Source organism: Cupressus sempervirens, chromosome 7 (genome assembly GCF_028749045.1).
Source record: "Cupressus sempervirens isolate cs-2001-9-10 chromosome 7, ASM2874904v1, whole genome shotgun sequence".
Classification (NCBI taxonomy): Eukaryota; Viridiplantae; Streptophyta; class Pinopsida; order Cupressales; family Cupressaceae; genus Cupressus; species Cupressus sempervirens.
In genome coordinates this window covers 912,922,796-912,941,166 of record NC_143124.1, presented here as the reverse complement: position 1 = coordinate 912,941,166, position 18,371 = coordinate 912,922,796, and the positions used below count along the sequence as shown (strand labels likewise).

Genomic DNA, 18,371 nt, shown 5'->3' with positions numbered 1-18,371 from the left:
TCGTCAAAATTTTGACCAAATATTGGTCAAAAAATTTCAAGAATTGGTCAAAATTTTGACCAAATATTGGTAGAAAAAATTCAAGAATTGGTTGAAATTTCCACCAATTTTCAATCAAAAACTTTCAAGAATTGGTTGAAATTTCGACCAATTAGTGGTACAAAAAATTCAAGAATTGGTCAAAATTTACACCAATTTTTGGTTGAAAACTTTCAAGAATTGGTGGAAATTTTGACCAAATATTGGTAGAAAATTTTTAAGAATTGGTCAAAATTTCCACCAATTCTTAGTAGAAAATTTTCAAGAATTGGTCAAAATTTAAACCAATTCTGGCCCATCCCATGACTAGGATGCACATGAAGAATCAACCACCATGAGGATACACATGAAGATCTTCCATGACAACAAGGTTTCAACATAAATGGAATCTCAATCCTTCTTCACATGGAGGGGATATTCACAATTTCCAAGTTTTGGCAACTAAACTGATAGTACAAATTAAGAAAAATAAACATACTAAAGATCAACTTAAAGAACATGTAAGAGTCTTGATTTCTTCTCTCAAATCTATGATAAATAGTTCAACTCAACCATTGAACACAATAGATAATTATTTTTACCTCAATTCAAATAGAAATAAGGATATTATTGGAAAGATCTTCAAACAATAGTCCTATGGAAAAGTAGCAAAATAGTCAAAGAAATAAAAACAAATAGCCTTAAATTTATTGGAGAAGAGAAAAACTATACAATGAAATTGATATTATTGATATTAAGAGAATGAAGGTGAAAGAAAAGATGGAACAAATAAAAAGGAGTCTATATGAATTAAAGTTCATAAAGACCTCAAAGAAATGACTGCAAGAAGTAATGATACACATGTTGCTAAAATTTTTTTTTGAATGCCAATGAGAACATATGCCACCTATGGTAAAATAAGTTTAGTATGGAAGATACTTGGACTCAAATAGGATGTTTTAGAGAAAACTAAATTTACAATACATTTCCAAGAGTTGATGTGTGACTATGAATAGCCAACAAGTGTGGATTAAAGTAGTATTTTTTTGAATTCTAAACAATGCATGACATGTTCATAGTAGAGTTGGGCATATTCCTTGCACAATCACATCATAATACTCCAAATTCTACAATGTATGTTTATCTAAGAATGATCTATAATTTTGAGACCCTTAAATATTACTATTGAAGAACAGTTGCTACTATTGTCCTATTGTTATGATACCATTGCCACTTATAGTTTGGCAAACATCCACCAAATGCTCTTGTAAAGCTAGGCTTCATAGGGATTTGGTAAAGTTGGTCATGTTTGTAGTGTCGTTGTAAATTGTAAGGTCTATAAATATTGTAGTGATAGATGCATTTGAACCTACACAACTCAAAATGGTAGTTGTTGTGTTGTTTTCAATATTTGATTTAGATTGAGTAGTGTATACTTTGGCGGACTTGTAGTATTTGGATTTGGCTTGATTAGCTGTGAGAAGTACATCTATAGTTTGATCAGATGTTATCATGAGAGTGTTTTTTATGTAGGAGGCATCCACTAATACCATCGTGAGATTGTGTGATGCAACCTTGAAAAAGAGGTGATTATTGACTACAACATCAACAATACGAATAAGATATGTTTTTACCCTGTTGTCTAGTGAACCTTGTTGTTCTTGCATACATCAAATTTCATTGCTCACTATGTTGATTTTGTTTAGTTAGAAATGGACAAATTGTTTAGAATTAATTTTTTTTGATCTATTGAGCTATACACAATTGAAGCCAAAGCCTTTTCTAACAAAAAGAAAATGGGTACCTAATGTTGAGCATGAATATAGGTCTCCTAGTTGTCCATTTATAGTGGAAGTGTCTAAATTATTGGGTGCACCTCCAACTTAATTTGCTTTAGCTTCAACTTCAACGGGATCACTATTCCACCACTCCCTTGTTCATTTATGTAAATGTAAAGTTTAAGCAGTTAGAGTGACTACTAAATGTAATGACTATCCAGTAGGAATGCACAAGGAAAAGTCTAAGAGATTGAAAGCTACAAATCATTGGCATAGGAATTACTTATTAGAAATTATCCATCTTTATACATACTACATTAACTTAGATTAATCTTGTAACAATAAAAAATGAGAAAATACATTGTCAAAATAGAAATACACTACCACACTACCATGCTTCATCTTATTGAAGAAACTAGAAGACTAGGGGGGATATTTCATCTTTGAAATTGCTTCTCCAATCATCTCCTTAATAGGAATAAAAAACACATTAAAATTTTAAAGATAAACTCTGAAATGTTGCCAATGAACAAATAAAGAGCTTACTAAAATTTGAGATGACTAGGTCCTAAACCTCAAGAAGTGGCCCCCAAGACACTAAATTTGCAGAATAAAGAAGCTGATAAGAGTTGTACCAAAGAATACAAAGTGTTGGGGAGGATTTGACACCATAACCTCATCAAAATCATAAGAGCATTTTACTTCCTTGCTTGAAAGGTTCATTCTTCAATATGCATCTAATGGAAGCTTAGAAAAGCATTTGTACCCTGAAATAGATCATCAAAACACTTGTCAATTGGGATTGAGTGAATGTTTCATTGTTGATTTAGAATCAAGATGAAACGTTGAAGTCTAGTCATCTTGCTGATCCATACAAAGGCATTGGAGATTATTTTGGTCATACAGTCAAGGATGAATGTATCATTTCTTTATGGACAGGAAATATTACCAATGTCATTTGCTATTTCCCCACTTAGGTACATTTTTCTTACCATTTTATATTGCAAGCTGATAAAATGTGTTAGTTGTACATAAATTCATGGTAGTGTAATTTTATATTTTTATTCAACCGAGGAGACAACATTTTTTCCATTTCTAAATGTGATGGTTTGGGTTACAGGCACTCAACTTTTCCTTTAAGGATTATTTTAAGAGCCTATTCAATTTTAAGAAATATAGGGATGGCTATTAGAGATGGTTTGCTAGAAATCTTGCTTCTAGTGGTGCGACTGATGCATCATCTCTTCTTTTTGTTTATTCTTTGGACTATGCTCAAACAAGGTAGGCTCATGATTCCAAGGTTACAAAGATAGATGGTGTTGTTGGTCTTTACTGTGGATTCAACATCTCATGTGTGGGGATTATTGTGTACCGTGGTCTATACTTTGGAATGACGTATGATTCCCTAAATATGGTTGTTTTGGTTGGGGATCTTTAGGTGAGATGTCTTTTTCTCCATTCATGTCATGTACATTTGATTGTGCACTGGTCCAAGTACACTATACTAGTGGATTGGTGGATATTGGAAAATTTACTGTGTTCCAACTATATTTTTGAATTATTTTCATTGTCCAATTGTTAATATTTCAAAGTTCATAATTTTTTAACTAAATAGACATTACATATCTAGGCACTAGATGTCATTACACTTGTACATTTTTTAGAATAACTTCCTTGGAAGTTTTCTTCTTGGTTGGGGTATTACAATTGGTACACTATACATAGAAGAATGATGATGACTTCTAGTGAGGCAATGAAGTAAAAGATTTCTTTGGATGCTTTTCAAAAAATTTTGAAGAAGGAAGGGACCACATCTCTATTCAAGGGTGTTGGTGCAAATATTGTGTGAGTTGTTGCTATCGTTAGAGTCTTGCTAGATATGACCAGCTTTGGTTAATTATTGTTGGAAAGAAGTATGGCTCTGGTGGAGGCTAACATTATGATGGTGATGAAAAATTATTTAGACATTATTTTTTGGTGGTTTGAATAAAACCATTTTACTAACCTAATTATAATTTCCAATACACTAGGAGCTAGTGCAAGTTCACTTGAGTTTGCCATCTAGAATTTGCAAATGGGTATTTGTAGATGGGTATTTGATCTATTGTCAGGCATAATATTTTCTTATTCGATATTTTGAGAAAAATAATTCCTTTTATTTTTTGTAGTGTGATATTTTGGTTAAATGTGTTTGCTATGGTCCCATTGATTGCATTACTTTTTTATTGAATTCTACAAGGTTTATTTTTTTAATATATTATAAAAAAATAATAGTTCATGCAATCTTAGAACTTTTTTGGACATTTAGTTCATAATTCATTACTAGTTAAAGGAATTGGTCTTTGAAAGTTGGTTTTTATTGTGTTTTCAATTCTTTTGAAAAGATTAGTGATTAAGTTTGTTCTAAGCTTACTAGAAATGTTGCTTTGTAGAGTTAAAGATTGAGATTGTTGCAAGCATATTAGAAATGGGCTTTCAATTTCTTTTATGATCTTATCTTCTAGATTGTGAGAGATTGAGAAACTTTTGTATTCTTTTATATAAACTTGATAATGAATTTTGTTCTTGTAAGTAGTGAGTGTGATTTTTGAGTTTTGTTCATTTAGCTATTTTATAAGACATTTTATTTTGACTAATTTCTATTAGTAGGTTGTTTAAATCTTGTCAATTGTAATTGTTGTTGTTTTGCAAAGACCTAATGTTGTTAAGATTGTCTATTTATCTACCCATATGGGAATCCAAAAATGTCAAAAATCCATGTTTTTTAGCCTCTTTATTATCCTTGATGTAGTTGAGACCTTGAGCTTCTCTTGGACTTCATCATTTAGAAAGTATAACCCCTAACCATAATCTGAATCATTAGTTGATCAGGGACAACTGTTTCTATTTAGTTTATGGAAGCATGACTTTTTTCTAGTAAAGTGTAATAATTTTTAATTTAATTTTCTTGTAAGGGTTCCATTTACCCTCTTTACAATCTTCCCTAGAACCATAATAGTGATAGAGTTGATAGTAATCTTTTCTGGAAGCATAACTAATTGAAGATACTTGGAATTAGGTAATTGTGGCGTTTTGTAACAATTGATCATGTCACACCTTAATTCACAAAAAGTTTTATGTAATCTTCATTACCACTTATATTGGATCATTTGCAAATAATCTTTTTGAGCTTTGGCATATTGGGAGTAGGACTCCCTGGACGGGTTGCTGACTAATTCAATTCTTGTAGATTTACAACTAGGAAAATCAATTCAATCAAGATTAAATCTAGCTGAATCATAATCCTTTTTTCTATTAAAGATGGTTTTTTTTTGGTGCATGCTGACCACAATTGTTATCCCTTCTAGTAGCAATCCCTATCAGTTAGCAAAGGGGATGTGACGAATCCTCCCTTCCCAAAAGTTTTCTTACTCTCAGTAGTAATCCATATTAGTTAGCAAAAAGTTTTTATTTGAGCATTTAGTAATGGGGTTTGGTAGGTTTGGAATGGTAATAACCACTACTCAATAATTTATGATTAAGCTTCCCTCTATCTGTAGTGTTCTACACATATCTATATTTTTCCTACAACTCTAAAGCTACAACTTTCATTCGAGTAGCTTGTCCATTCTATCTTGGCTCCTCAAAATTTCCATCACTATATATTGGAAAAGATCTGCCCTCCTAACTTTTGTCAAAATTTTCTTTATAATTCATTGGCTGCAAGAATGTTATCTTTTAGTTTTATGCCACTAAAGTGACCTAATCTAAATAGACATAATAATCAAGAAATATTATAAAAAATTAATATTTTTGTGTTTTAATATTTATTCATGAACATATACAACTTGAAATCTAACCATCTAATATAACTAATTAATATGAACATACTTGCCTAATGCAAATGCCCAAATCTCAAATACTTCTTGTATTTCTATCCCCACAGTGGCCTATTATCTAGCTCCTTGAGAATTAGACTAAAGTACTACAGTCTGCAATTGTGACATTTAGATAATCTTGCTAAAGTTCAAGTCTGCAATTTTCATGTTTTGAAGAATCCAATCCCCAAGGAACTAACTTAGCAGCCTATAGATATACATCTCCAAGCATTTAGAACTATTGAAAGTACTATTTTATTTCTTTGAGAGAAAAAAAAACCTTTTGTTTTTAATTCCATAAGATGATTTCTCTGTCGTAGATGCTATTTAAGAAGCCCATCTACCAACAATTCCCAAACATAGGAAACTGATGGAAGTGTTGGAAAATAGGATAAGGTGACTCTAGTTATGTTTGTCTTTCAAATGGGTTGAGGTAAGTTACTATGCCTTCATTTCAGTAGAGGTTGCTTTAGTTCTAGTCCATCAATCCCTATAGTTGAGAGAGTTTAGTTACCAACAATTATGGAAGTTCTTATTTAGTTGGTTTTGTATACTTGAGGAAATTAGTGATCAGTTAGTGCTATTTAATAAGCCCATCTACCAACAATTCCCAAACATAGGAAACCCATCACAAAAATAGTGGCACTAATTGATCACTAATTTCCTTAGGTATATGCAACCAACTGAATAAGAAATTCCATAGTTTTTGGTCACTAAACTCTCTAAACTATAGGGATTGATGGACAAGAACTAAAGAAACCTCTATTGAAATAAAGGCATGGTAACTTACCTCAACCCATTTGAAAGAAAAAAATAACTAGAGTCACCTTATCCTATTTTGCAACACTTCCTACTATCCAGTCTTATACTTCTACCAATAGAAATCTTCTTGTGTTGTAGATCAAATGGTACATTAAATTATCCTCACTGGTGGTTGTAAGAGTGTGTTGAAAACTATATCATATATATTGTGCACAAGATGGTTCAGATCATTAAAACCTTAGACAAGAAAGTTTTTTCTTCTAAGAAGTGATGTTTTGCATGAGGCTTATACTGTAGGATGATTGTTGTATATTGGCATCTCTTTTCATTAACTTACTATCCTCTTTTATGCTATGGTGCTAATAGGCAACTTTGTTAGTTGAATTATAATCTGTTAAAGATGTACTCCTCAGAACTTTGATTTGATGAGCTCGTAGATAGAAGTTTGATATAAGTGTTTTGAATTTATGTTATGTGGGAGCTATGCTTGGTTAGCATTTGTATTCTAGTTACTCTTCTGAGCTATATTATACACTTTCTCCAATATCAAATAATAATAAAAAGCAAGACCAATGGTAGACTTTCAGATCTGGACTCATATAGTTGTCTTAGAAGCCATCAATTAGATTTCAACACAGAAACTAAGATATATTTTTCCTTCTCCTTTTTCAGATAGAAATTTCCACATGTATCAATGGGTTTCACTGAGCCCTATATGCAATTTAATGAGATGGATCTTCACAAGCATAATCACCAAGTGCCAAATCATTTAATATTATAGATTGGTATTAGGAGCGACAAAAAGTGAAGAAACAATTATTAAAATTCAATCATAAGTCAATGGAGCAAATAGATTGAACTCAGTTTTATATTTTAATATAAAAAAGAACATTGTGATAACAAGACACTAATATTTTTATAATAAAACATAAAAGCAGAAATTTATCAGACCATATGAGTTTTCAAATTATAAATAGTGACCAAAAAACATCAATTGCTGATTGACATAAAAGTGAACAGCTTAAAGAATGTCCAGAGAAAAGAATGGCAAGAAAAAATATTTTGTTAGATGGCTGAAACTTACCTCTTTAAGAAGCCTATCTATTTGGCATAGTTCAATATCCCAAAACCATTCCTACCCATACAATTGTGTGAAGATCTATGGTCCATTGTAGATTTTCCTTTTAAACATCTCTTCCATTGCCCTCTTTTGATGACATAACCCCACAACTAAATGATTTCTTAATGGCTCCCCAACCAAATCCTTTAGGAGCAAGACCATCCCATCAAATATCTAAAGGTTACATCTAGGAAAAAAGACCTATCACAAATCAAATACTGCAAAATTGAAAAGGAGATGACTCAAGAATAGTTTCAAGATCTAAAAATGTGGTATACCTCTTTTAGATTGACCCATTCCCATGTTTCATGATCATTGTTGATATCATAAATTAGTGCATGTGTTCCCTACAAACCTCATGTCAGTTTACAAAAAAGTGAAATAATTAGGTGTAGATTCAATAGAATATGAGTACAAAACTAGAAGAAAAAAAATCTTATATATATAGATGACAAAAGTGGCTAGGTAAATAGCATGCATGGTAGAATGAGGCAAAGACCATGAAGCACCCTTGATCTATGACATACAATGTCTAAAATAGGCATCTTTTAAATACTTAGTCATTTACTTTTTTTCATTGAGATTTAGTATAACAAGTGGTGAAAAATGGCATAGCCATGAGAAATTTTGACAACTTTGAAAAATGTCCTATTGAGTAAATGTGATCTAAGATATGTCTGAAAGTGGGATGTAAATTCCATCCATAACAAATAACTACCAATTCTAACAAGCTCACAATAAAATCAAACCATTTAACAACCTATCCTAATTTGGGTACTTTTAGAGAAAAGAATAGATGAGGTTATAAGGAATGACAACATGGTGATTAACATTGAATATTTGAAAAGATGTTGGTATAATGTGGTGACGATCTGAACAAGACAATACAGTCAACTTAAGGTCCAGGCAAGAGATACACTATGACACTATCACTACCCACAAGGCACTAGATCAACAACAATAAACCATATCTAGGTGAACTTATCTAAAAAGGCATGAATTTGGTGTTGACAATAGTTTTGACCTATTCATCCCTCTCTCCAATGATACCCTCCCTCTCCTCTTGGAAGGTGGTGAAGTCTACTACATCCACTTGAAGTCAGTCAGACTAAATTGTAATCATCTGAGTCATTTATATATATCAAAAATCAATTGCACTTTCAACCTTTGTGTCATACATACATTCATTGCATTGTAGCTCAATAAACCATTGTCTATTCTGCCCATACAACCATATATTCATTCATAACAACATTATTGTGCAAGATAAATGCAAGAAAAATTGTAGGAAAGAAAGACAAAAATTGTCTCATAAGAGAGGGTTGTAACACAAAAGATAATTTTTACCAAGAAAGGTCTATCTCCGTAACTCAGTTGCTATCTTCTTAAGACTGCAAAAATTTGCTTGCAAACTTAACCTTTGTACAAAAATTTTCCTACAGAGACTAAAATGTCAATCTTTGATACCTAGTTTATTATTAATCAGACTCTTTGAGAAGGCATTTGATGTAATGTGTGTCTTTTAAGACATAATTTGCTGAGGTTTTCATCAGTAGTTTTTTTGAGACTAGTTGAGCCTATTCATTGTCTATAATTTCTTTCTTCCTAGCTCTCGAATTTGATGCCATTGGAGATTGCCACACAAAAAAGGGAATAGCTAAGTAAATGACAAAGACAAATGAAATGCTAATATTAATTGTGCTATCTTAGTATAATAGTAGAGACTAAAATTCAAAGTATATTTATAAATGATAGTGCCTAAAGAAGATTAGGATTTAGAATATTTCCAAGTTTCATGTTTAATATCTCTAGTCTATATATTCTACAATTCTCTTTTGATTTGATTGCATGCTTACTAACTGTTAGGCTTTTCTGGACGGAGTAGCTTGATGAATTTTGTTCAACAGCTCATAGCACGCTTAGTATCAAGGAAATATTTGGAGTAAATAAGTAAGTTCTCTCATCTCCTTTATTTTGAGAACTCAATTATTTGTTCTCTAATTACCTTGTTCAATATTTGTCTTTTCCTCTTCCTTACCTGAATGTCATATTTTAATCATCAATTTGTATTGTTTTTTTAGTGAAGATTTAGATTCCCTTAGGATTGAGACACTATCTGAGACATCTGACATGGATTCCATTGAGAAGATGGTTGAATTATCATTTGATTCTAATTCAGATTCAAAATCAAAGGAGGCTAATAAAGAAAATAGATAGTAAAGAGTTCTCACTTCAAAAATATAAGAAAGCCATTCTAGGTCATTCACTTACAAGATTTTGACTGGCATAAAATTAGAAGATGGTGTGGGAGATGTTATTTAGGGAATGCTTTGACATTAAGATAGTTTCTGTTCTAGTATGCAAACATCCAATATTAGATAATGAAAGCTATGTATGAACTGTAGTATATCTTGACTTCCCATATTATGGTTATTTATTTAAGTTGCTTTAGTATGAAAGAGAAGAAAGTGTACTATTTCTGTGCTTTTGCAAATATTCTGAATTCATCATGTTTGAGTTGAAATAAAAAATATATGCAAAGTGTTTTCACCCAGTTTTATTTATTTATTTGGGAGTGCTCACAAATATCATTAATGTGTACTAGAGAAAAATGGGAATTCTAATAAAAGAAGATGTGTAATTCCTTTAACCATTGCTAGAATTTTCTTGTGCATTTCGTGTATAATATTTTTCATACTTAGGATTATTAGATAACTGGGGGACCATTGCGATTGTAGTTAAGAGTTAAAGAGTAGGCTCAAATTAAAAGAACTTGAGCATTTGGAACAATGAAATACCAAGGAAATGTAGAATATTCAAGTGTCTCGGGACTTATGGTCAATATAAAAAAATCAGTTTGCCTACATCAAATAGAATAGCCCCTCCAACAACTTGAAAATTTAGAGATTGCTACAACAGAATGCCTTGAACCACTTTAGGATTCTAGAGCATGGCTAACCCCCAAGATGCACAAAATCCTTGACTATGAATCACTTGCCAAGATGGCCATTTAGCTAAGGATTTAGAAAAAGTATCCTAAGACAATTTAGTTTCTTGCAGGAGAATGACATCAACCTTTACAGAATCAAGCAGTTGCTTGATCCCGAATCTCTTGTTAGAGGCATTAATGCCTCTAACATTCCAAGAGAGAATCCTCATGTCTAACAAGGAGAACCTTTTTTACTCCTTGTCCTACACTTAGTTGGAGAAAATTTCTCCACAATAGTACTTTGTAAACATGCTGCAACTTCAACTACAATGTTGAAACTTTTTGGCTTCCTACCACACTACTTAGGAGTCTTCTTAGTTGGAGTTTTCTGAGAAGGGGATTATAAGATTAAATAAAATTAAGATGGATCAAAAAATATTTTACCTTTAGTGATACTAATTGGAAACATTTGTCTCAAAATTGAAGAATCATTCTTCTCCAATAGGCTAAAATGTTGCAAAGAAGATAACCCCTTAAAAGGAATTTCCATCTCCAAAGTTGAATGAACCAAGACCTAATTATGAGACATCCCCCACATTTTCCTATCCAGTTGGTTCAGCAAGCTGATGATGAGGCAAAGTCTACACATCCCCTTCCATATGCCTAAGTTGCCAATGAAGAGAAAGAATCTTCTCAAGAAAATTCTTCAGAGAAAGAAACTTTACTCAGATTCTCACCACTATTGCTCTCCTCCAAATCCAAAATTGAAGAGCCTTCTAATTCAAAAGAGTAATTGAAAAAGAACTAGACATACCAATTGTATTATATTTAACCATATTAGTTTCCAAAGATTGATCCATCCTATCAAAATCCATATTCTCTATCAAGGGACCTACATTGCCAAGCTCATTAAAAATTGTGATGTGATGAGGATCATAATTCTATGCAAACTCTAAATCAAGATTCTCTAAAAAAAGTGGACAAGATAGCTTACAATCCATACAAGTACATTTCTCTATGGAAATACAAATAGAATCCTTTAATGCAATTTCATTGATCATGGTAGAAGTAAGAGATAGTCAAATATCTTTAGCCAAGTTCTTTAGCTAAAATTCTAAAACCCTTGAACTTTGAGCTCTAAAAATTTCAATGGGATCTGGATAGGCAAATCTTGTACTATAAGTTATGAGAAATCTTGGAAATAATAGGAAGAGAGACAATAGATTCTTCAATAAACACTTCTGCCTCGACATATCCCAAGAAATTAAGGACAAAAAATTTCTAGAAAATGGAAGAAAAGATCTTTAGCCACTAGAAAAGTTAAGATTCACAAAAAGCTATTGACATACTACATAAAAATATAGAATACAAAAGTAAACTCTAAACAATTCTTGAAAACTCAATTGTAGTTGCTTGGCATCACACCCCTCTCAATCCAAATGACCAAAAAGATAATGGAAATCCTTTGCTACACTAATCTCATTATTCGTTGGCTGAAAAGAAAAAAGAAGAGGATCCGAGCAATCATCCCTAAAAACCCTCTTTTAAAACTACACCAAACTACAAAAATGGGTATTGAAATGGCCCAAGAAGCAATTAATGACTGTCAACAACTTCATCAAAATTAATAAATATATTTTGCACCCATGAACCATCCCCTGACTAAATGCATATTTTCTTAGGACAAGGCTTTAAGGTTGAAAGAAATAAACATACTCTGATGTGTCTGCACAAGAATTCATAAGGGATTAAGTCATGCTTGATGAAAATACCAAGATTACTCGCTAGATCTTCCATAATACAGGGATCCCTATACTCTAGAGGTAGATTAGGGAAAGAAATCCAGTAAGGAAAATAACCAGCCACTTCTAGTTTTGGAAGAAAGTTAGGCACCCAAGGAAGAGTAAATAATCCAGATCCTTGATGAAACCAACCCTTATGATTATGAACTTGATCTCTATAATCCTTAAAATGAAATAGTGCAACAAAAAACTTGGGTTCCATATCAATAAACTGGATATCCTTTAGACCCCTCTAGAATTTGAAGGCCCAAGTTTAAATTGATGAAATTTGAAGCTGACGATTTGCAAACTTACTAAAAATCATTGTGTTCCTTAAATGTGTAACATGAGGTGCAACAAAATGATTTGGAATAAAAATATTTGCAATTGAATCTTTATACTTCCCACTCGGTGGCAAATTATTGAAGGAAATCTCCTATGGTAAATCCTATGAAACCTACTTATGAGATCTTATAGATTCATTCTTGGAAGTAGGAGGAATGTTGCTACAGATATCAAATTTTTTTTTTCCAGAACAAGTTGAAAGCATTTGGTACCAAATCCATGAACCATAAAAACCATTGAAGTCATTTTAGACAAACATATCTAGCCCTAACCTATAAAAATTATTAGTATTGGGTATGTCTTGTTTATACTAGATCCTCCCAACTCGACCCTGCGAATCAAGCCTCATCTTCTCAGAGAACTTCCTCTTATCATGACATGATGAATTACCTATTTCAAAGGTATTCTTTCCACCATCAACATCTTTCCTTGTGCTTGGAAAAAAAAGGAAGATTCTTTTTGCGATGAATAACACTAATTAAACTTACATGCTCTGTACTAGTGGAAGAACCTCACAAACTATTCTTCTTAAGATGAAAACTTGGATTCAAAAAAAAGGGTTTTGTTGACTGAATGATGGCTTTCCCCCTGAAGATATTTTTGGTTAGTAAAAGATACTCTACCCTATTAGATCTAACTTGATGCATATTATCCACAAATTTCTCTTGAAAGGGAACTTGCGATAAACCTAAAGCCCTAATGTTGCCATCATCCAACGATTTTCCCTGATCAATTGTCATATTCCTCACTCCTTGCATTCTTGACTCTCACTAAAAATTCCATTGCCAACCTAGGTAACTCTTCAATATCTGCCAATTAGATCTCAACCCTCACTAGTGAAAATTTTGTCTATGTAGTTGTTCCTCAATCTTTACTCTTTGCATTCTAGACTCTCATTGAAACTTCCATTTCCCACCTTGATACCTCCTTTGTACCTGCCGATCAATCCTTAATCCACGTTGCTGAATAAAAATATTTAGAATTTTTTTGTTATCACCTGAGTTGATCAGAATTTTGACCAACTTGGGAAAACATAAGTTGGTCAAAATTTCAACCAACTCAGGTCATTTGGTCAAAATTACGACCAACACAAGGATGGGAAAAAAAAGATGGAATCATAGCTTTAGTCAAAAATTTTGGTAGAAAAACAAGTGCAACTATACTAGTGAGAGTTGTCATGAATTCTGCTCAAAACAATCTTTATCCACTCAGTCTTGAAAATGTTGGGGAAATCTAGGGCACAAGTTATCCCTTTTCTTTCTACAATCTTAAATTCCTCCTTCGATATTTTATTTTCACATAATTTTCCATATAGGTCTTTGATCTCCATGTCACCTATGCTACCCACCTTACATGTGTAACAACATCTTACATCTTGTTGCCCCACTTTTCGGCATGTACAAATTTTACAAAGTGGAAAGTAAACTGAAGTCACGATTTGTCAAGTCAGGTCAACAAGTCTTTCTTCTTTAGGTGCTGAGTTTCTCCATCGGGTTTTCATCTTTTCCCTTCTCTTGTATCACATATGGCTTGGGTGGGTATTTTCTTCATTATCATGAGTCTTAGGGGTAGCTTAGAGTCATCCTCGATGGAGATTCTTGATTTGTGCTACATCATTCATTTTTCCTGCAGCCCATTTAATCTAGAATCATAGAAAATAGCACCAGTGGAAAATCAAGTTCTGACTTCCCCTCGGCAGGTTTTCAAACCCCAAAGGTAAATTTCCACAAGACTGGTAAGTGCTATTGGTAGGCTTCATCGAAGTAAAGTGAACCATGCTAAGAAAAGATCGTTCAAGTGATGTCATGATTTCACAGTGAGATCCATTTAAAAACTCAAAAAATGATAAGGATAAACATTGGTGAAAAACCAGAAAAGAGCTTCTCCGTAGCGGACTTCGAAGCCAGTTCTCAATTTTTCGAAGAGATACATGTAAAGGAATTGAGGAATCCAATGGGTCCCACCCCTAACTTTCGAAGTCAGCTTTTTGTTTTCTGAAAGTTTAAAATAAAACGAATGGAGCACAGGAAGTAAACAATTGGCTTTGGCAGGAAAACAAGTTTCCTCTTATTCATTGCGGGTTTTTGCACCCAGAAGGTGAAACCTCGCAGAAATCTACAAATGCTATCCACAGGGTTAAAGAGGGAAAGAATAAATAGTGTCAAAAAATTTAGAAAGAACTTCTCTTCTGACGAATTTCACACCCCAAAGGCAAATCTCCGCAAAAGCCCAAATAGAGAAGTAAAGTAACTAAGCGGGCCCCATTTTTCTCGAGAAACTTCTCTTAATGTTTCCTGAAGGTTAAAATAAAGTACTTAAGGCAGCAAGGTTAAAGTGAAAGCTTAAAAGGAAAATTGGAAATCTGTTTCTCCGCTGCGGGTTTTCTACCCTCAAAGGCCATTTTTTGCATTTCAAAGAGAGTCATTTTTGCAAGCATGGTAAGTATGTGATTTGGTTACAGATTATTTTGGGTGAATTAATAGAAACAAATCAGTGGATTGATTAGGTTTTTGCAAGTAGAATTGACCTAAGCGGATTTTACCCAAAGAAGTACTCCATTCTTGTTCTTTCGAAAGATGAATGAAACGGGAAGTAAATAGGTAATTAATGAGAGTTACCGTTGAGCCAACGGAAATAGTGAAAAGACAAAGATAAATCTATTGGAACTTTTGCATCCACCAATCCAAACAATTTACCCTTAATTTTGCTCGTGTGGCGCAAAATTATGAAATTCAACGAGCAAATCTAGGTTGTTCTATAAAGAGGGAAGTAACAGATTTTCAAACTCTCATCTTACTATTATACTGTTGTACTAAATAGTGCTTTCAAGTAATTGTTAAGTTACAGAGTTTGCTCCTCATATCAATTGCAATTGTTCAAGTTGTTGCTATCATACATCATAGAAAATGGCAACAAGATTCATGGGTTTCGATAGTTTGGGTGGAATTAGGTCAGAGTGGTCAAATTTCACGGATACTTCTCTCTGCTTCTATGATATGCAAGACTTTCAAAGGAGGTTAAGATCAGAGCCAATTCATCCCATAACGAGAAAACTCTGAGGAAGCGGATTAGTTGAAGCAACTGGGTTCCCTGTAGCAGTACAAGCCCTTGAGTTGATTCTAGAATGTATCAATCGTTACAACCCGGATACAAGGTAGATTCTATTGCTTGATCAGATAGTGTTAATTTCAATCAATCGACAATTAGTAGTGAATTGCTTGTAGATTCCAGAATGGGAGGAGTTCTCTAATTTGACAGTGAGTGGAGCCATGTCTGAGTACTCTTTGAAGAAGATGGTTTGGAGGAAGGAGATCATGCAGTCTTTGTTTCAGAAACCAAGGGGAGGTAAGAGTAAAGTCCCTAAAACTCTTTTTGGCACAGACCTCAAACCAGAAATTGTTGACATTTTGGTTCTATTGCATTGACTCAAAGGTGAGGTAGAATCTTTTAATTTTCTAGAATAGTACTTCTTTCTGGTGCAAGTTATTTGCTTAGACACATAGTATATTGACTGGGCACATGAGGTCAGTGAACAACTTTCTAGGGCTCTCAATGTAGCTAAGTTTTATAATTCTTCTTATATGTCCTCATTCTTGATATACATGTTGGCTTCTCTTCAATTGTGGCCAGGACTTCCTATAATTGAGGATTTCCTTGACAATGTAAAAAGTTATGAGTTTTATCCATGCTTGCAATTACAGAATAGTTATGCAGAATACATTTGGGTAAATGATGCATTCACCATGAGGATTTACAAGGAACTACAGGGATGCCCAGAGCAAAGATTCAGTCCAAAGGCAATGGTGATCATCAGCCAATTTGGCAGTTACTTCATCTAGTTCTCATTATTTTCTTATTTGCATCTTGCAGTGTTCGATGGATTCCAATTGAAGCTGCCCAGGTATCCAAATGATATGATCGTGCTCATGGAGATCATGAGGCAAGCAATGCAAGTGAACATGTTGAGTGCTATTTTGAAGAAGAAAGGGTATGAATTCCCCATAAAAGTTGGAGCATACAGTTGTGAAACTAGATCAGATGCAAAGAATATACTCAAAGCATTTCAAAGTAAATACAAATTGGAAGAATATGAAGCAGTAATGCCCCTGTTTGATCCTAATGGATATGCTAGGGATGTGCTCTAGATTGGGAGCATGATCAAACATGTAATAACCATGGAAGATTATTGGGCAGATTGTAAGGATGAGCTGGAGAGCCGAGACCATGCCTTTGCTAGATTCACAATTGATCAAATAAAGACATATGGAATAAATTTAGATGTAGAAGGGCTGGAGGATGACGGTCAGAATATGTAAATTAATACATATTTGACAAAATTGAGGAATACTCCCATTAGTTTTGAACCATATGTTGACATAGAAGAAAATTTTGATTTCATGACGGCAAGAATTGTCAAAAGAACTGGGAAGTGGGTTGAATGGACAGCTAAGAAAGGCCGAAGCGAGAGCAGAGCTACTCAAGCTTCTCTAGCTGCAGCTACTCCTACTTCATCTCAAAGTGTCACTCCTAGTGCTATTGCTACAGCTGCTCAAGGACTAGCCCAATCTATGGGAGGAGGTGATCAGCCCCCAGAGAAGCATGTTTTGATAGCCCCAACCTGTCAAGGTGGATTACTACCAGTCAGTGGGGCTCAAGTTGAAGCTGAGAAGGGAATGGAAGAGCAAAAAGATGGATCCCCTGCTTCGATCTCACCTCCACATGTTGCTTTACCTCCATCTCCCCAAGCTTCTCCAACTCCATCTCCTCATGTCACCCCTATCTTATCCCCTCATCGTAGCCCTAAACCATCTATAAGTGCTCCCCTTCTAAAGCCCATTGGTTCTCCTATTCAAATAGTAGAGGTCAGAGATGATAAAAGTAGTAGTAGTGAATCTATTGATTTTGATGAAGTTGCAAAGAAAGTCCAAAAAGAAGAAAAAGCTCCTAGTTCATCTCGACTTCTTTCTTGGGATCCAAAGACCCCCTTTTCTGCAACTATAGCAACAACGACTCCAGTGAAGAAGAACATGTTTAGCATTGAATCACTTGGAATAGCCTCCAAAGTGATTAGTACAAAATCTTGGCTCAAGGATACTCTAGATAAGAAGAGAAAAAGGAAAGATGAAGGTGTTCCTTCGAGAGATGTTATATCCCAAGCGGTTCGCTCAGGATCTGCTATGGCAAAAGCTAAGAAGCAGAAGACTTTGTCAATTCTAGGATAAGATCCAGAAACATGACATTTAACTCTAGAGGTAGTGAAGCCAAACAAGGCATGGCGAATTGAAGATATGATGCCAGAAGACTTCACTCTACATTCAATTAATCTCGGGGAAGCCAGACATGATACAAAAGTAGGCCTATGGAGATCGACTAATGAGGTGATAGAGGAACAACTAGAGGATCTCAAATTGTCAAAAATCTAAATGAAGGCAGAGATTGAGGAATTAAAAAGATTCATCAGGCAACTAGTTGTTCCATTGGCAACCATTACTGGTGTGCCTGCTACTGAGAACCCTACTACAGAGGAAGTGCAAGCCTTCATCTCACAACTCCAAAATGATAGACATTATGGCTAGATCAGAAAAGAATGGATTGAGAAGCTCAGAACATATGGAGCTATTCTGATTGATCAGATTGGAAATGTTATCCTTCAGTTAGAAATTGATAAGGATAATATCACTTCTAATCATAACACTTTAGCTGTAGAAAAGGCAAGGTGTGAGGAATGTGTTTCTCTCCTAAATATGGTCATTCAAATGAAGGCAAAAGAGGCAATCAAAG

The 18,371-nt window shown here is 33.9% G+C and overlaps 1 pseudogene; it reads left to right on the top strand.

Annotated features, from left to right (window-relative positions):
• The window catches only part of LOC149550482 (ADP/ATP translocase 3, mitochondrial-like), a 76,824-nt pseudogene extending 73,093 nt beyond the window's left edge, over nucleotides 1-3,731 (top strand).
• Nucleotides 3,732-18,371: the final 14,640 nt, after the last annotated feature.